General features: G+C 38.8%; 1 protein-coding gene across 4 annotated transcripts in view; it reads left to right on the plus strand.

Moving 5' to 3' along the window:
* SMYD3 (SET and MYND domain containing 3) overlaps positions 1–19,087 on the plus strand; it is a 703,593-nt gene that overhangs the window by 32,669 nt on the left and 651,837 nt on the right. The window contains exon 1 of one of the 4 annotated variants that reach the window (XM_072732820.1): positions 16,928–17,066. The exons of the other annotated variants lie outside the window; for them this stretch is intronic. The gene's annotated coding sequence lies outside the window, so the exon portion shown is untranslated. Of the gene's footprint in view, positions 1–16,927; positions 17,067–19,087 lie in introns of those variants that run through there. 4 annotated transcript variants of the gene reach the window in all.

Below are 19,087 nucleotides of genomic sequence, written 5' to 3' on the forward strand. Positions count from 1 at the left end.
ACATAGGCAGAAGGAGGAGAAGCTGGCTCCATGCAGGAGCCTGATACAGGACTCGATCCCGGAACTCCAGGACCATGTCCTGAGCCGAAGGCAGATGCTCAACCGCTGAGCCACCCAGGCATCCCTTATTTTTTAATTTTTAAAAAGATTTTGTTTATTTATTAGAGTCAGAGAGCGTGAGAGGGAGTGAGAGAGCACAAGCAGGGGGATGGGCAGAGGCAAAAGCAGACACCCCGCTGAGCAGGGAGCCCTTTGCGGGCCTGGATCTCAGGACCCTGAGATCATGACGTTAGCCCAAGGCAGATGCTTAACTGACTGAACCATCCGGCGCCCTGAGATTAGTTTTTAATTAGTATTTATCCATCTATTTGTCTGCATGATATAGTGAAAAATAGCTCTTTATTGGAGAAGACTTAGGCCTGAGTCCTTTGTCCATTTTTTGTCAGATTTGTGACTTTTCCTTTTCCTTATTTACAACATGGAGGTGATAATTCCTACTGATGATACACATGGGAATGTAGTGAAAAATCAAATTAGTTACTGTATCAAAGCATTATGTAAATGTGATGTATTGTAATTATCACCTTCATTCCTGAAATTGTTTTTAGAAATGGAAGATTTATAAATCTAGAGTTGGAATTTAGTTTTGGTTTCTCTTTTTGGATAAAACACTCCGAAGTTAATATAGTTATTTGTATGAATACCACCTGTAACATCTTTTGGGTGATGAATCTGCTGTTACTTATTCTAGGGGAATTTGAACCTGTTAATACTTATGTCATATCTTTTAAGGAGCTTTGTTGTCAGATTTTGGTTCAGATTCTAGTTATGCCATTTATTGATTATATGCACCTGGAAAATTGCTAGCTGAACCTAGTTTACTCGGTGGTAAAATGGGGACAATAATAATAAATATATGAATAATATGTATATTAATAATACATATTAATAATAATAAATTTATAAATAATAAAACCACCTACTATAGACTTGCTGAAGGGAATAAATGGTAAAACCTATGATAAAGTATTTAATACTCAAAAAAAAGTATTTAATACGCAATACAATGCCTGAGATATTGTTTATTGTGATAGTAATCAGTATAGAGGATGATGAGAACACAGAATACTTGTCATGTATCAGGCACGATGCCAAGGGCTTTCGTGTGCATTATCTCATATAATCTTGCAAAATCTCTTTTTTTTTAATTTTTTTAAATTTTTATTTATTTATGATCATCATACAGAGAGAGAGAGAGAGGCAGAGACACAGGCAGAGGGAGAAGCAGGCTCCATGCACCGGGAGCCTGATGTGGGATTCGATCCCGGGTCTCCAGGATCACGCCCTGGGCCAAAGGCAGGCGCCAAACCGCTGCGCCACCCAGGGATCCCCAATCTTGCAAAATCTCTTGACGTTTCTATAGATATTTCTACTATTCCCATTTTATTTATTTATTTTTTAATTAATTAATTAATTGATTTTTAAAAAAGATTTTATTCATTTATTCATGAGAGACAGAGAGACACACACAGGCAGAGACACAGGCAGAGGGAGAAGCAGGCTCCATGCAGGGAGCTCGATACGGGACTCGATTTTGGGTCTCTAGGATTACACCCTGGGCCGAAGCCAGGTGCTCAACTGTTGAGCCACCCAGGGATCCCTACTATTCCCATTTTATAGGTAAGGAAACAAATTTAGATAGGCTATCACCTGATCAAGTTATATAGCTAATTCTGCCTGAATTCAGAACCCATGATGTTTATTACCAATTAAACTTTTCATTCTTGTTGGAAACTTACTAGATTCAACAGTAATGATGCATTCTGTGATGCAATAATATTGATCATAACATATTTCTCAGAGGTTAGAAAATATGTACACACAAGATTGGATACATAAAACCCTTTCTGGCAATAGATAGCTGGTCCAATAGTTATGAGATTTAAGTTGAAGTTAGGTATTTTTGTGTTCTTCAGTACCTTTAAGACATTTTTTTGAATGGTATCTGTTAAAATAGTGAAAAACCAATGTTAAACTTATTAAAATATGGAATATTACTTGGACTAAACCATAAAACTACTCATACTGCATTGAAATTTTCTTTCCTTTTATCAGAAAGGCCCCAAATAACAGGGTGGATGAAAGAGAGAAAAAGAAAGAGGTACTGATTACTGTTCTCTGTAGTTGCTAATGGTTGGTATGAATATATCTCTTTCTGTGCTGTCCCATTTTAATTGCTCCATGTTCTTGTGGGAAGCTGATGTAAGAGTCACAGCTGTATTAGAGAACAGAATTACATAATCACACTTCCATAAGTGGTCCCTTAAGCTGTAGGTCAGTGGTAGAGATAACTTCGTGACTGTTTTTCCCAAAGAAGTTCTTAAGTTTCATTCATAGAGAGAGAAGTCTTTTATTTGCATGCAACAATACTTTGTTAAATGTTGTGTATTTAAGAGGAAGAATAGGGTACTTCTGGGGGCTCAGGTAAGTATTTGGATGTTAGTCTTCAAACATTTTCATGCTGTGAATGATAACTTGTGATAAACTGGTGCTCTGGGTGTTTTAATGGTTGTTTCTCTCATTGCCATTTTAGTCTGACTCATTATGTAATGCTCTTTAATGTTTTGCTTGAATTAATGTGAATGTTTTATGAGAATACCGGATTTAAAGGACTTATCAACAGCTTAATTCTTAGTGTAATATTAAAGCACATCAACTGAGGTATATGTATCATCAAGGGGGAAATCCTTCTTTGATTACCTTAACTTCGGTAACTTAAAAAGGAAAATTAAAAAAGAGTCATCTGGGTGTAGTGGAAAATTAGTTTTGTTGCTGTGAACACTAAATCCTTTCTAAGTACAAGTAGGTTTTATTTAGGTTCAAGAGTGGGGCATTGAGATCAACCTGGTGGTATAAGAACATACAGTCTAAATCAGAAGAAACTTGAAATTTGGGGTAACAGTTTGATCTCTTTGGGAAAACTACTTATATGGCCATACACTCTTAGGAGTCTTGGAGGTTCCCTGGTTCGTCCTTGTTTATAGTACAATATTTTCTCTTCTTTGTCCCAGACTGGCAGTTTTCTAAGTTTTTAGGGGACATTTCCCTTACTGAGAAGTATACAGCTTTGATTTCCCTGACCTGAAATTGGAGTGATACTTGTTTCTCACTGTACCCTAAGTTACTGTGTTTATAAAACATGTAGAACTTGTTACCTTAACTTTATTGGCTAAACAGTCCGTATTTGAGATTCTCACTGCACAGTAACAGCTGTGCTCCCATGCTGTCCGCTATCTGTCAGGTACTGCTTTCAAGTTAAGATGCAGTGATAGTTGTTGGTTTGATGCCAGTGGGTTTTTGGTGTTTTGTAATCATCCATAGTATTTTTGTTTAGAAAATAATTTGCTGTGTTTTAATTCCACATCAATAAAGGAAGCTATTTTTTGTGTCCAAAAAAGAAAAGAAACTTTATTGGCTAAAGTTGTGTGTTTCTTAGATGTGTAGAAGAAGTTGCTGGTTGATTGAATAGCTGTTTATATCCTGATGTGTTGGAGGACGTGTACTTAAACCTCTGAGTGGCTGCTAATCTGAGGTGAGGCAGAAGGCTTATACTTACTACTGGTGTAGGCCAGGAATGGGGGTACATTGGTCCACCAGCCATTGTAGCTGTGAAAAAAAATCTAAGAAATAAGATACCAGCTTGTACCACGTGGATGCATACGTATGTGATATATATAGATGCATGATGAATCAGTTTATGGAGTGATAAGAAGTGTCTAATCTGTAACATTGAAGATTAGGACTACCATAGCTTTACACCCAACAACCTTCGGTGAGACCATTCATATAAAGATTGTATGCCTGGGCCTGTCTCAGAAAATTCCTTCTGATGGCAAACTGAGGATCGCTTTGATGTTATGGAAGAACAGTTAGAAGTTACAGAAGTTTTTTGAGCTCCTGAGAAAGGAGATTGCTTATGGACCGAACGGTATCTGCAGCAGGTTTATTATATCCATAATGTGTGTATAGTATTGTTTCCCTGTTGGTTATTTTAAAGACTAAGATATACAGAGATCCTTAGGGTGGGGCCAAGGTTACTTGGATTACATTGAGATTTGCTTTCATTTTATCAGGCCCAAAGTAGCAGAGTGGGAGGAGCAAAAGAGGATTGATTGCTATGGTTCCCATGAATTTATTAGTCTTCTCTTGCTAAGGATTTTGAAATACTTTAACATGGTAAAAAAGATGTTGATAATTGTTGAAGCTGGTTCATGAGTTCTTGAAGGTGCATTTTACTTCTTTGTATGTTTACTGTTTTATTTTGTAAAATGTTCAGTTAAAGGTATTTTAAACATATATGACAAAAATCTCACATGGAGTCTCAGGAACTGGACTTCTCTTATTAAAAATAATAGACTTGGAGGCACCTGGGTGGCTAAATCAGTTGAGCGTCCAACTTTTGGTTTTGGCTCAGGTTGTGTTGGGTTGTGAGATCCAGCCCTGTGTTGGACTCCATGCTTAGTAGGGAGTCTACTTGAAATTCTTTTCCTCTGCATCTCCCCTCTCCCCCATGGTTGTGCGTGCGCGCACACACACACGTACTCTGTCTCTTCCCCCCCCCCCTCTCTCTCTCTCTCTCAAATGAATAAATCTTAAAAAAAAAAGAGAGAGAGACGCCTGGTTGGCTCAGCCATTGAGTGTCTCAGGGCGTGATCCCGGTATCAAGTTCCGCATCGGGCTTCCTGCATGGAACTTCCTGCTTTTCCTCTGCCTATGTCTCTGCCTCTCTGTTTCTGTGTCTATCATGAATAAATAAATAAAATCTTTAAAAAAGAGAGAGAGAGACTTGGACACCTGGGTGGTTCAGTTGGTTAAGTGTCCAACTCTTGATCTCAGCTCAGGTCTTTATCTCAGAGTCATGAGTTCAAGCTCTGCATTGGGTTCCACATTTGGCATGGATCCTACTTAGAAAAACATAAATAAAATGTTAAAAAAGAGAGACCCGAACAAGTGTATATGCTCAAGAAGGCTGAATCTAAATAGGGCGTGGGGGAGGGAATAGTTTCTGACCCACCTGACACTAAACAACTTATTCTTTTTATTGATCATTGAACTTTAGGAGTTTTTTTTTAAAGATTTTAAAAAATTTATTCATTCATGAGAGAGAGAGAGAGAGAGAGAGGGAGAGGGGCAGAGACATAGGCAGAGGGAGAAGTAGGCTCCCCACAAGAAGCCTGATGCTGGATTCTATCTCAGACCACAGGATCACACTCTGCCCGAAGGTAGACACTCAACTGCTGAGCCACCGAGGCGTCCCGAACTTTAGGAATTTGATTTCACCTATTGTATGTGTTCCCCAATTAACAGAACACTTAAAAATTCTGTCCTAGCAAAAAAAGAATTATACAGTTAACTCTAAAAAGAAGTCCTTCCAAACCCACAGCCTGTGTTCACATTTTATATTCTATCCCCCTATGTAGGAATGGGTGAGTAACCAATAGGAAACTTCTTTTTCCAGCAGGATGCTTTGTATCACAGATCATTTAGGGAAGTTTTGACTAAATTATTTTAGGCTGTGACCGATAATAGGGAGAATTAGAAATTATTATTTTTCTTGATAAAAGTACCATTCACACATTTTATTTTATTTTTTATTTATTTATTTACTTTCCATTCACACATTTTAGATGACAATTTCCCCAAGTCAGGAAATATCCTAGAAATTACTAGGATATCTAGTATAGTAATTTTGCCTGAATTTTCTTATATAGGTGATCCTTGGCTCTTCTTACAAATCATACTATTTCCTTTGAATAGCAGTTATTGCAGATTTTTTTATTATTCTTGCTTAAATGTTGCAGTTAGAAATGTATATTTTTAAAATCTCTGGCTTTGAACAAATTCCCATTTTGTTTGTAATATCTGCTGTAACCTCGAGCAGACTTAAACTAAAAAAAAGGTACATCTTTCCTTAGACTTCATCCCAAGTGGCATTTTTACCAATGTATTCATATATGCAAATCACATAAAAACATATACACTTTATTCATAGTTATCACAATATTTATGGCAAGTCTTCTACATATCTGTTGCTGTTCTAGGTCTGAGGCTACAGCAGGGAACAATACAGACAAAAATCCCTGCTTTGTTCTGGACACATGCTGAGCACATGCATTTTTATACCTAACCCACTCTGCCTAGCACAATGCCACATGGCAAGCTGTAGCTTCAATAAAAGTGTGCTAAATGAATAACCTTTTAAAATAAGTGCTGTTTTTATTCCCATCTGACAGTTGAAGTGAAGCTTAAATAGAGATTACTTGACCAAAGTCACTCAGCTGTAAGCGACAGAGCTGGATATTAAAGTCAGGTCTTTGTGACTGCAGGCCCAAGCTATGAACCATGACCCTGCCCTGCCTCCAGGATAGAGGATAGGTCGTGCACATGCGTAGACAGGTACTTCCTCACTGCTGGCACCTTTATACACCGTATTTAGCTGTACTTTAGGTGTTGTATGTCCTGAGATGCAATTAAATTAAATCTATCCCTTAAAGCACCAGTTATTAGATACTTTTATTGTGGTTTAGGTTAGTTTATTTTTCTTGTTTCAAGCTGTCCTGGTCTTTAGTCTTAATCCTTGTCATAATGTTTGGTATATTATAACTCAGTCTCCAGCACCATGTTCTCACAGGTTTTCAACAGATGTTTGTTAGAATGGAAAAGTGAGAGGGCCTTCGGAGCTAATTTTCTCAGTCATATTTGCCCTTAGTTACATAAATATGTATTAGGCTGGGGTGGGTGGCTCAGTCGGTTAAGCGCCTGCCTTCAGCTCAGGTCATGATCTGGGGTCCTGGGATCGAGCCCCTTGAGAGCTCCCTGCTCAGTGGGAAGTCTGCTTCTCCCTCTCCCTGTGTCCTTAACCCCTCCCCTCCCTCGTGCTCTCTCTTTCTCAAATGATTAAATAAAATATTTTTTTAAAGAAAGTATATATTAGGTTACTGGAGATTGACTTTTGTTTTTTCTTTCTCTCCAGGTGCTTGATACTTAATAATTGGTTGTCTTAGTACCAACAGTGTAGGTGTAGGTAGCTTTTGTGCTATAGTACCAGTGTAGGCTTTTTAATGTTAAAGATCCATTCTTAGTGCCTGAAAAGTATTTGATATCTCAGCTAAGCAATTGATAACTCCGCATTAGAAATGCAGCATATGGGTCAGAGGAGAAATCCTGGGGTTTGGAGTCAGAAAGCTGGACTTATTCTAGCTTTTTCAGTTATTATGTGACCTTCAACGAGTTGTATAAATTCCATGGGCTTTCATTTTCTTTTTTATAAAAAGGATTCTATAATATTTGTTGCAATAATAACTATGTAATTGAGTGTTTACTATATGACCTAGTAAGTTTAGGAAAACTTGCCCGTAGGTTACATAGTCACTCAAGGCTGTCATAAACCCATGTCTTCCCAACTGCCTGGCTTGTACCTACTCTCTGGCAAGTGTGCTGTAAATAAGAGTTCCCTCTGCCCTTTTCTTCAAGTGGTTCTCCGTGTTTCAAAATGAACATTAGAATACAATCATGGTAACTAGTGATTTTAGAAAGTGGGCATTTTCAAAACGTAAGATACCTTCTAGAGAAAGCTATTATAGTTAATTTGGTCAATAAGACTACATTTTAATTTCAAATTCTAATAAATTCTTTGATTACATTTATTCAGGTATCCTTTAAGGAGGAAAAACAATGCATAAACAAAGAAAACTCTGAAGAGTCTTTAAAAGAGACTACAAGATAATTTTTAGAAACAGCTTGATTTTGAGATAGAGAAATTAGGTTTAAGTGTATTACAAATTAACCATATTTTAATGTTGGCCTAGATTCAAACAAGCAAATCATTTTCAATTCACATCAGAGATGTCTGTAAGTGCAAGAGCCTGAAGCATGTTGTTTTTAATAGAGAAACATGACTAGTTGGAACATTTTCATTTTGTAATCCCTTCTTTAAAAAATTGCTGAGCTGGAGTAATCCAGAGACAAGCTGTCATTTGCAGCTTTTTGTGGCATATTTGAGAATGGATAAGTCAAGAGTTTTGTGTCTTAGTGATGTGTCTGTTTTTACTTGTTATATTCAGTCAGATGCTAAGTTGAAAAGCTTCCCACCTCCCAGAGCCCCAAAAAAGGAGTTTTTTTTTTTTTTTATTGTGTATTTGCATGGGAATAGGGAGAAATAGGTTTCTGTCCTAAGAAAGGAAAAAGGACATTGCACAGATCAAGTGGATGTTAGGTAAGTCTGAAAAGTATTGTAAATCAAAACTTTTCACATAGACTTGAATTTAGGATATCAACGCTTTTTTGCTTAGGTCACTAGGTCCTAAGTTAAATACCACCCTCTAAGTGCTTAGTTGGGTAGCAGAGCACAGTTGCTTAGAATCTTAATAGCCCTGGCCTCTGGGCCAGCAGCATTAGTGTAAGTAGACCTAGCTTTTTGGAAATGTGAAATCTCAGGCCCAGCCAGGGAGCAACATAATGAGAGTGTACATTTTGACAAGGTCTCCAGGTGATCTGTGTACATCTTAAAGTCTGAGAAGCACCAGTTGAGAGAGTTTCTGAATCTGATAGTTTATAGCATTGTCACATTGGCTGTTATTTAACTTCCTGTGTCTGTTTCCTTATATGTGAAACAGGGATAGAAATGGTATAATGCACAAGGTTCAGAGGAGTGTAGGGAATAGAAGTGCTCCATTAGAATTCGCAAGATAGTGTTAAAATCTAGGGTACACTGTGTATACCTTGCACTAGATGTGCAAGAATGACAAAGTAAAAGACTCGTATTCAGAGCATGAACCCCATCATTCATTTATTGGTAGTTTTCAAAAAATAGCTTAGGATCCTATACTAGTGTTCTCTTTTTGTACCACACTTCTGCATTACTTGTTGTAGAATAACAAAGTGAAATCTAGGTAACATAACTTTGAGCAGGAACAAGATAAATTTAGGGGCTCCAGGGTGGCACAGTTGGTTGAATGTCTGACTCTTGGTTTTGGCTCAGGTCCTCAGGGTTCTGGGATTGAGCCCAGGGTTGGGCTCTGCACTCAGCGTGGAGCCTGCTTGAGATTCTCTCTCTCTCTCTGCCCACCTTCCCACTCACGTGCCCATGTGCACACACACTCTTTCTCAAATAAATAAATCTTATAAAAAATAAAATAAATTAAAAAAATAAAATAAAATAAATTCAAGCTATTGCTTCACAGTAAAAACTTTTAATATGCCATAAATACCATAAGGTGCCTTTGGGTAGTTGCTTTTTGCATTTTGCTCAGAATTTACAAGTTGTTATTGGCAGGAGGATTGCTCCATATAGGAGCAATTACCCATGACTTTTTTCCTTTTTTTTTTTTTTTTGAATTGAGATGTAACTCACATACCATAAAACCCACCTCTTTAAAATGTACAATTCAATGGTTTTTAGTACATTCACAAAATTGTGCAACCTTCACCACTCTCTAATACTAGAACATTTTAAGCACTGGAAGAAGAAATGCTGTAGCCTTGTCAGCAGTCACTCTCCACCCTCCCCTCTTCCTGAGGCCCAGACAAGCAGTAAGATATATTCACTTCCCATGGATTTGCCAATTCTGGACATTCTGTATAAATGTGTCTGGCTTCTTTCACTTAGGTAGTTTTTATTGTGTATCCTCTTGTATCACATGTCATTACTTCATTCCCCTACCCTTTTTAAGAATTACTTATTTTACAGAGAGAATGCACAAGGTGGGGGTTTGGGGCAGAGGGAGAGAGAGAATCCCAAGCCGACTCTCTGCTGATTGCAGAACCCAATGAGGGCTGCATCCCAGAACCCTAAGATTATGACCTGAGCTGAAATCAAGAGTCAGATGCTTAACCGACTTACTGAGTCACCCAAGCTCCCCTTCATTCCTTTTTATAGCTGAATAATTTCCATCTCCTAGAATGTATTTGTTCATCTATTCATCATTTGTTGGGTATTTGGGGTTCCACCTTTTGGCAATTAGGAATAATTGATTTTTATATCTTTATCTGAGTTCTAAGTGCTTTCCCTAGTTCTAGACTCATATCTCAGGTAACCTATTGGTTATCTCTTCTTGGTTGACTCACAGACACTTAAACCTCACTCTGAAATTCCAGTCCTTATCTTTTTTTCAGACCAATACCACTTTCTCTTGTCTTACCTCACCTGCTCAGGTTACAACCCTGGCTACCATCCCTTATTTTCCCTCTCCCTCATCTGCTATACCCCGTCATTACCAGGCTCTCATTATTCCTTTTCATAAATAGCTCTCAGATTTTCCACTTTGCTGCACCCTGCTGCTACTTCCTTAGTTCGGCTCTCATGATCCCCTCCTCCTCTGTCACTACACAGCCAGCCTCTCTTCCTGCCTCGAGGCTTGCTCTCTCCAGTTCCTTTTCCCTATATCTAGAATGATTCTTCTAAAAATAAATATCTGCTCATGGCCCTCCCTTGCCTTCAACCTCTCCTGTGGTTTTTCATTGCTCTTGGGATAGTTTGTAAGACAAATATGGCTATGGCTTCTTTTTCCATTCCAGCTGGACCTCTTACTATTTTTTAAAAATTTTTATTTATTTATGATAGGCACACAGTGAGAGAGAGAGAGAGGCAGAGACACAGGCAGAGGGAGAAGCAGGCTCCATGCACCAGGAGCCCGATGTGGGACTCGATCCCGGGTCTCCAGGATCGCGCCCTGGGCCAAAGGCAGGCGCCAAACCACTGCGCCACCCAGGGATCCCTCCAGCTGGACCTCTTGACGTTCTTTTCCCCATCTTTGTACTCCAGCCAAATTGAATTACTTTTGGGTCCCTAAGTGGTCCATATTTTTCCTTGCCTTTGGCTTTTGCATATATTGTTCTTTCTCTCTTTCTCATCCCCTGCCTTATACCCTTTTCCTAGCTAATTTCTACATATTCTTCACATTTCAGCTTACATGGCACTTTTTCCAGCACCCTTCTTGTGCCTCTCCTAATCTGGTTTAAGTGCTTCTCTTAGGTTTTTTCCATAGCATCCTGCCTTTTTTTTGTTTTTTTAAAGATTTATTTATTTAATCTTAGAGAGAGTGTACATGTGTGACTGTGAATGGTAGGAAGGGGCAGAGGAAGAGGGAGAGAAGCAGACTCCCCACTGAGTGCAGAGCCTGACATGGGGCTTGATCCCATGGCCATGAGATCATGACCTGAGCTGAAATGAAGAGTGAGACACCCAACCGACTGAGCCACTCAGGCACCCCAGCATCCTGTATTTCTCCCATCATGGCACACTTTATTCTTTTTTTTTTTTTTTTTTTGAGAGAGAGCATGTGTGTGATTGAAGGAGAGAGGGGCATAGGGAGAGGGAGAGAAAATCCTAAGCAGGCTCCACCCCTAGCACAGAACCCACACAGTGTTGGATCTGAGATCATTACTTGGGTCGAAATCAAGAGTTGGATGCTTATCTGACTGAGCCACCCAGGCACTCTGCACACTTTGCTTTATGTTGGGATTTCCCATTCTTTTATTTATGTCTTCTACCATACTCTGACCTTCCTGAGGAACTGTGTCTATTTACTGTTAGAGGAATTCTTAGGTCTTCATGTAGAGACTGGCATAGTAGGTACTTAATAAATACTTAGATAAAGAAATGAGGAACACAGTGACAGGGCTGCAGACAATTGGATTAATCAATAAGTAGTTAATAGCTGCTGACTGTGTGCTAAGGACTGTGTGAGATGTTGGGCAGGCTGAAAGCCAAAGGGGAGATCAAGTGCCAGTCTTCCTTCTCAAGCTTATGTTAATTGTTAAAGTAAACAAATGAGAAAACAAATGACAGACTGTTGTGTTAATTCTTGTGGTGTAGACTGTACACAGTTCAAGAATCTGTGTGATTACTGGATATTGGAGTATTCAGAGATATATATGATATAGAAAGAGTCTCTGATCCACCTGGGAAAGAGTAATACTTAAACATTAAATGACCAATAATTATTGATTAGTTTAAAATGGTGCTTAATACTTTTATTACTTGGAGTTATATGGATATATTAATTAAGCCTATAAACAATGCTTTTCACAAAGTAGTTCTTCAGTAAATACTTTTAGGTTAATTTAAGTGAGAAATCTGTGAGATTTAAGTAATTTAATCTTTCTATGAGAAGTCCTAATAATTCTAAAGCAGCTAGAGTGTTGTTTAATAAACTGGTTAGAGTTGGTGATTGTATAAAAATATGACTTAAAATTAGTCAATTTTATAGCCCTCCTATGATTTTGACAAGGACTTAATATTTATATGTTAAATTCTCTTTATCTAAGAAAGGTTTGAGATTTTTAAAGCATGCAGCACCAGGAATTGAGAGATGAATGCAAATATTCAGTTGCCTTTAAGCTGAGTAGTGTCACTGGTGCATAGTAAAGCATCTGAACTCTTGATTGCATGGGAGAAAAACATGCTATAATGAAAGTATTTTTGTTAATTGAAATTCTCCTTTGTCTATATTCATTTCCTGTAAAGACCAGTATATGACTAGGTCCTTTGCAAGGAAAGTTAGTTCTTTGGATTTTGGTGCCTCGTTCCCCTTTTGTTTCTCTAGGTATTTTTTACTAGAGTGTGTGTCATTGAATAGGTCTGTTTTCTGCTACTGTTTCTGTGTTTGGTCCCTTTGCCTTTTCTTGCCAGCTCCACATTGCCTGTGTGGGTGTGTATTTACTTCAACAAACATTTGCTGAGCAGTGGTTCAGGTATTGTGCCAGGTGCAGGTGATTGTGGGTATCACAGGGATGTATGACATAGCCCAGGCGAGGCCTCTGGGTGAGAGGAGGTTAGGAGTTTAAGGGAACATTGTGTTCCCTTAGGGGAACAGGATAATGGTGGAAGAGAGACAGTGGAAATGAAACAAGGAGGTGGTCATAGATGCCACAAAAGATGGTTTCAAGAGGGCAGGGTGGCTCATAGAGTGTAAATCCTTTAGAGAAGTTGAATAGATTGAGACTAAAAACACAGGCTACTGTTTTGATTTGAAAATCCAGGGGTTATTAGTGATTTGCAGGGAAGCAGTTTCATAGATTGATTGGTGAAGGCACATTAGGTTGTTTGGAAGAGGTCAGCATTGGTGAAGATACTGGTGAAGTCTGGAGGCAGAGGGAGGTATGTTGGGAATTCATGCTGAGTGACTTCTTTCCTTGGCCTCAGGAGATGAGCAGGGTAGGGTTGGAGTTGCACACTTCAATGGAATGAAAAAGTTTACCACCTGAGAAAGCCTTGCTTCGGTGGAAGTAATACTGCAGATGTTGGAGTTCAAAATAAGCCTTCATGCAGTTATTAGGGAGCACATGTCAAGCATCAATTGCTGGATGTGTAAATGTTTTTATATCTCTCTCTTTTCAAAAAATATTTATTTATTTATTTTAGAGATTGCGCACAGGTGGGTAGGGGCAGAGGAAGAGAGGATCCCAAGCAGATTCCCCGCTGAGCACGGAGCCCAACACGGGGCTCAATCTCATGACCCTGAAATCAGGACCTGAACCGAAACCAAGAGTCAGATGCTTGACCTACTACTGAGCCACCCGAGTGCCCCATAAGTTATAGGGCTTTTTTTTTTTAAATTTTTATTTATTTATGGTAGTCACAGAGAGAGAGAGGCAGAGACACAGGCAGAGGGAGAAGCAGGCTCCATGCTCTGGGAGCCCGACGTGGGACTCGATCCCGGGTCTCCAGGATCGCGCCCTGGGCCAAAGGCAGGCGCCAAACCGCTGCGCCACCCAGGGATCCCCTATAGGGCTCTTTTAAAGAATAGTCAAAATCTTGTTATAACTAAGATAATTAACAATATTGTTTTAAAATTGCTAGACATTGGGATCCCTGGGTGGCGCAGCGGTTTGGCGCCTGCCTTTGGCCCAGGGCGCGATCCTGGAGACCCGGGATCGAATCCCACGTCAGGCTCCCGGTGCATGGAGCCTGCTTCTCCCTCTGCCTGTGTCTCTGCCTCTCTCTCTCTCCCTGTGACTATCATAAATAAATAAAAAAAAATTAAAAAAAAATAAAATTGCTAGACATTAAGTTTTTAAATGTTTCCAATTCTCATTTTTTGTTTGTTCAAATCTGGATTAAATAAGGAATACATTGTAATTGGTTGATAGTGTTTTTTTTTTTTACTTTTTAAAGTAAAATTTACATAACATAAAAGTAACCATTTTAAAGTGACCAATTAAGTGGCTTTTAGGACAAAAACAATATTGTACAACATTGTTGTACAACATTGATCCCCTTTTGTGTGTGTGTGTTTTTTTTAAAGATTTTATATATTTATTCATGAGAGACACGGAGAGAAAGAGAGAGAGAGAGACAGAGACACAGGCAGAGGGAGAAGCAGGCTCCATGCAGAAAGCCTGATGTGGGATTCGATCCCAGGACTCCAGGATCACACCCTGGGCTGAAGGAACCATCCCCTTTTGATACTGATTTTTAACTATTAATTCATTCTGTATCTCTCTCTCTCTCTCTCTCTCTCTCTCTCTTTTGCAATTTATTTTGAAGTTTCTTCTTTTTTTTTGCAATTTATTTTTGCAGTTTCTTCTTTGAAGAAACTTTGTTTTTTTGCCTCTAGACTTTCCCAAATCTGGGTTTTTCTGATTGTATCCCCAAAAGTTGTTTAATATATTCCTCCTTCCCCATAAATTATAACTTGATAGCTAGATCTAGGCTTCGATATTTCTATATTGAAGATTCAGTATTTTCAAGAATATTTTATGGGAGGTTTTGTGTTCTTTCAGGTGGCACATAACGTCTATGAAAAGGGAAAACTTTGGACAGCCTTTTCTTCTCTTTAGTCTGGACATTTGTTAAGTCTTTATATTGCTTTATAATTGAAAAGACATCATTTTTGGAGATTTGTACACCCTATCTTGCATTTCCTACTGAGGCTAAACAGTGTTAGCTTAGGGAGCTATGCTGCTGGAAGTAGCCCTGAGTCCCTCTGTCTGTCTCTTTCTCTTGCTCCACTATATTCAATCCACTAGCATAATCTGTTGGGTGTTACTTCTCAAAGATATTGAATCCACACACTTCCTCCATCTCCACTGGTTACCCTAATCCAAGATACTCTTTCTCTTGTCATGATAACATAATAGCTTTCTTCATTCTCTGCTTGCGCTCTTGCCCTTGCTTAGCCATTTATCCACAGCTGCTCATTGATTCTTTTTTTTTTTCAATGTTAAAATAATATAAACTATGTCATTTTAGCCATTTTAAAGTATACAATTTAGTGGCCTTAATTAGATTTACAGCATTGCACAACCATCACTTTTATGTTTCCAAAACTGTTTTAATCATCCTGAACTGAAACTCTGTAACCATTAGGCAGTAACTCCCCCTCCCCCTTCCCTATGCCCCTAGTAACCTCTAACCTAATTTCTGTCTCTATGAATTTGCCTACTCTAGATAGTTTCATGTAAGTGGAATCATGTAGTATGTTCTCTTTTGTGATTGGCTTCTTTCACCTAGCATAATGTTTTCAAGGTTATCCTTGTTGTAGCATGGATCAACTTCATTTTTTTTTTTTTTTATGGCTGAATACTGTTACATGTATGTGTAAAGAACCTGAGACAGATTTGTTACCAAGTTTGTGTACCTAGTGATCACCCTTGGTTATCTCTTAAAACACTGCCTATAAATTGATGACTCTTAAATATATACCTCCACTTCTAAACCTCTCCCCTGAGCTCTAGGAAACAGTAAAACTCCCTGTGGTGCAGTAAAACCCCAGAATGACTGCAACATCCATTTGGTTCCAATAGAAGAGAAGGCCATTAGTTTCCTAATCTAAATTATAGGTACACAGACACACACACACACACCGTAAAGGAAAGCAAATTCCAAAGGGGGAAATAGTGTAATAAATTGTGATTTAAATATGAATCAAATTAAAATGTGTTGTGTGCTTTGGAGCAATTGGTAGTAGGCAGAAAGATTGCATTTAATTGTGGTACTAGGAACATGCTTTTTTTTTTTGTTTTTTTTCCTTCCTTCCTTCCTTCCTTCCTTCCTTCCTTCCTTCCTTCCTTTCTTCCTCCCTCCCTCCCTCCCTCCCTCCCTCCCTCCCTCCCTCCCTCCCTCCTTCACTCCTTTCCTCCTTCCCTCACACACTGGGGCTGAACTCATGACCCTGAGATCAAGACCTGAACTGAAATCAAGAGATGGATGCTTAATGGAGCCCCAGAACGTTCTTTTTTGAGTGGCAAAAGGATCTTGACATTAAAGAATGAAATGTAATATTTTTCCCCCAAATTTTATGTATTTTATTTTTTTTTAAAGATTTTACTTATTTATTCATGAGAGACACAGAGAGAGAGGAAGAGACATAGGCAGATGGAGAAGCAGGCTCCCCAGCGGGAGTCTGATGTGGGGACTCGATCCCAGGACTCTAGGATCATGCCCTGGGCCAAAGGCACTCAACCACTGAGCCAACCAGGTGCCCCTGTATTTTATTTTTTTTTAAATTAATTTTTAAAAAATTAAATTCAATTTGCCAACATATAACAAACACCCAGTGCTCATCTCATCATATGCCCTCCTTAATGCCTGTCACACAGTTACCCCACCCCCCACCCACTTTCCCTTCTGCAACTTTTAGTTTGTTTCCAGAGTCAGGAGTCTTTCATGGTTTGTCTTCCTCTCTAATATGAAACGTAATCTTAATTGATGTACTATGTAGTCCTCTGGTGAACAGTATTCTCAAAGGTAGATTTCCAGACCACTAGCATCAGCATCATCTGGGAACTTGTTAGAAATTCAGTCTCAGGCCACACCCCAGATAGAACCAATCAAAAACTCACTGGGTAAGGCCTTTCTTTCTTTCTCTCTCTTTCTCTCTTTCTTTCTTTCAAAGATTTTATTTATTTATTCACGATAGACATAGAGAGAGAGAGAGAGAGAGGCAGAGGGAGAAGCAGACTCCATGCCAGGAACCTGATGCGGGACTCGATCCCGGGACTCTAGGATCGTGCCCTGGGCCAAAGGCAGGCGCCAAACCACTGAGCTACCCAGGGATCCCCAGGTAAGACCTTTTAACTTGCATTTTAACTGCTTCTCTGGGTGATTCTGATGTACATCGCACTTTAAGAACTGCTTCAGACAGTGCATTAAATACTTACTTAATTATGATTCTAAATTGGAATGTAAATTTCAAATCTTGACAATGTAAAAAAAAAAACTACAGCTGACAGAAGTTGGGAGGATGTGAAGAAAAAGCATAGGTTCTGATAGCCTTATTCTGTGAGGAGTTATGATCTTTTGTAGTTGGTAGAACAGAAATGAAATCAGAAGTATGTCTTACAAATAACCAGTCTATTAGTGACACACGTTGAGAAGAAGGGAGAAAGGTGTGTGTGGGAAGCAGAATTTGGCTCCAGCGTCATGTCCTAGTAGGTTAATGTCTAATAATATCTAAAGGTGTTAAATGAAAAAATAGATGTAAAAAGTGTACTATTTAGAAAATTGAGGGCAACTGCCAGAGTCTTTCAAAATGAGATGTTTAAAGTATAATTGCCTTTTGGGGGAGCAAGGCAAGGTAATCTTTTTGTACTCTGACTTTTTAACCATATGCTATATATTCTTGATTAAAAATTTAAAAACAAAGTGTGCTTCAGTCTACTCATTAAAGAGCAGAAAAGGCTGCTTGTCACTTTTCTGGGTCCTTTTTCACAAAGTTGAAAGCATCTGATTATTGTAATTACTTATGGCAGTTTCTGCATGGGAGCTAGGTGAGCGGGTTTGTAGAAATGTGTTGTGTGGGTTTTTTTTTTTTTCTTTTTTGAGACCATTTGTGGCTTGTGCTTGGTAATTAACCTTTAGTTTGTATATCATATATTAAATTTTTTTATTTATTAATTTTTAAAGATTTTTATTTATTTATTCATGAGAGACACACACAGAGAGGCAGAGACATAGGCAGAGGGAGAAGCAGGCTCCTTCCCAGAGCCTGATGTGGAACTCGGTCCCACCCCGGGATCATGACCTGAGCCAAAGGCAGATGCTCAACCACTGAGCCACCACGTGCCCCTCTTCTCATATGTTTAGTACTTAAATAGCATCAGGGGTCATTAGAAAACTAAAATCAAGTATTTTGGATGAATGCTTACATTTTTATTTTTTATTTTTTATTTTTACTTATTTATTTTTTTTAAAGATTTTATTTATTTATTCATGAGAGAGAGAGAGAGAGAGGCAGAGACACAGTCAGAGGGAAAAGCATGCTCCATGCAGGGAGCCTGACATGGGACTCGATCCCGGGTCTCTAGGATCAGGCCCTGGACTGAAGCCAGTGCTAAACCCCTGAGCCACCTGGGTTGCACCGAATGCTTACATTTTTAAAAATAGAATTATTCATAGCTAAAACATCCTATATAATACCTTCTTGAGGATTTTGTTTCCCAAGATTGGCCTGAATGGCCTCTACTTTCTGTATTTGAATTGTGCATCCTGCTAATTACCTTTTATTATTATTATTATTTTTTATTTTTTTAAAGATTTGATTTATTTATTCATGATAGAGAGAGAGAGAGGCAGGGACACAGGCAGAGGGAAAAGCAGGCTCCATGCCAGGAGCCCGATGCGGGCCTTGGTCCCGCGACTCCAGGATCACACCCCTGGGCCCCAAAGGCAAGTGCTAAACCCCCGAGCCACCCAGGGATCCCCCAAGCTAATTAGCTTTTAGAGACTCATGGGATCAGGAGATAGACTTGGTAGCTGGGCAATTTTGTACCTGGTTGACTATGATCGCATCTTCCTACATTTTTAGAAGTATTTTGTATTCAAAAGTAATGATCTATTTATAGATAAGAGATAAAGTGTTTTAATCTTACTTGGGGGATCCCGGATGCCCAAAATGAAATCTGACTGAAACAATAAGCTGAACACTGATGCATAATTGCTGTACTAGCTAAAGCTTTAATTCTCTTATAAAATATTTATCTGTGCTTTTTATCACATTGATTTTTAGATTTCTTCCATTGGAAATATCTTTTGGCAGCTTGCTAATTATGGTTAAATTAGAGATGAAGCATGAATGCATTCTTA

Source organism: Vulpes vulpes, chromosome 13 (genome assembly GCF_048418805.1).
Source record: "Vulpes vulpes isolate BD-2025 chromosome 13, VulVul3, whole genome shotgun sequence".
In the NCBI taxonomy this organism is placed as follows: Eukaryota; Metazoa; Chordata; class Mammalia; order Carnivora; family Canidae; genus Vulpes; species Vulpes vulpes.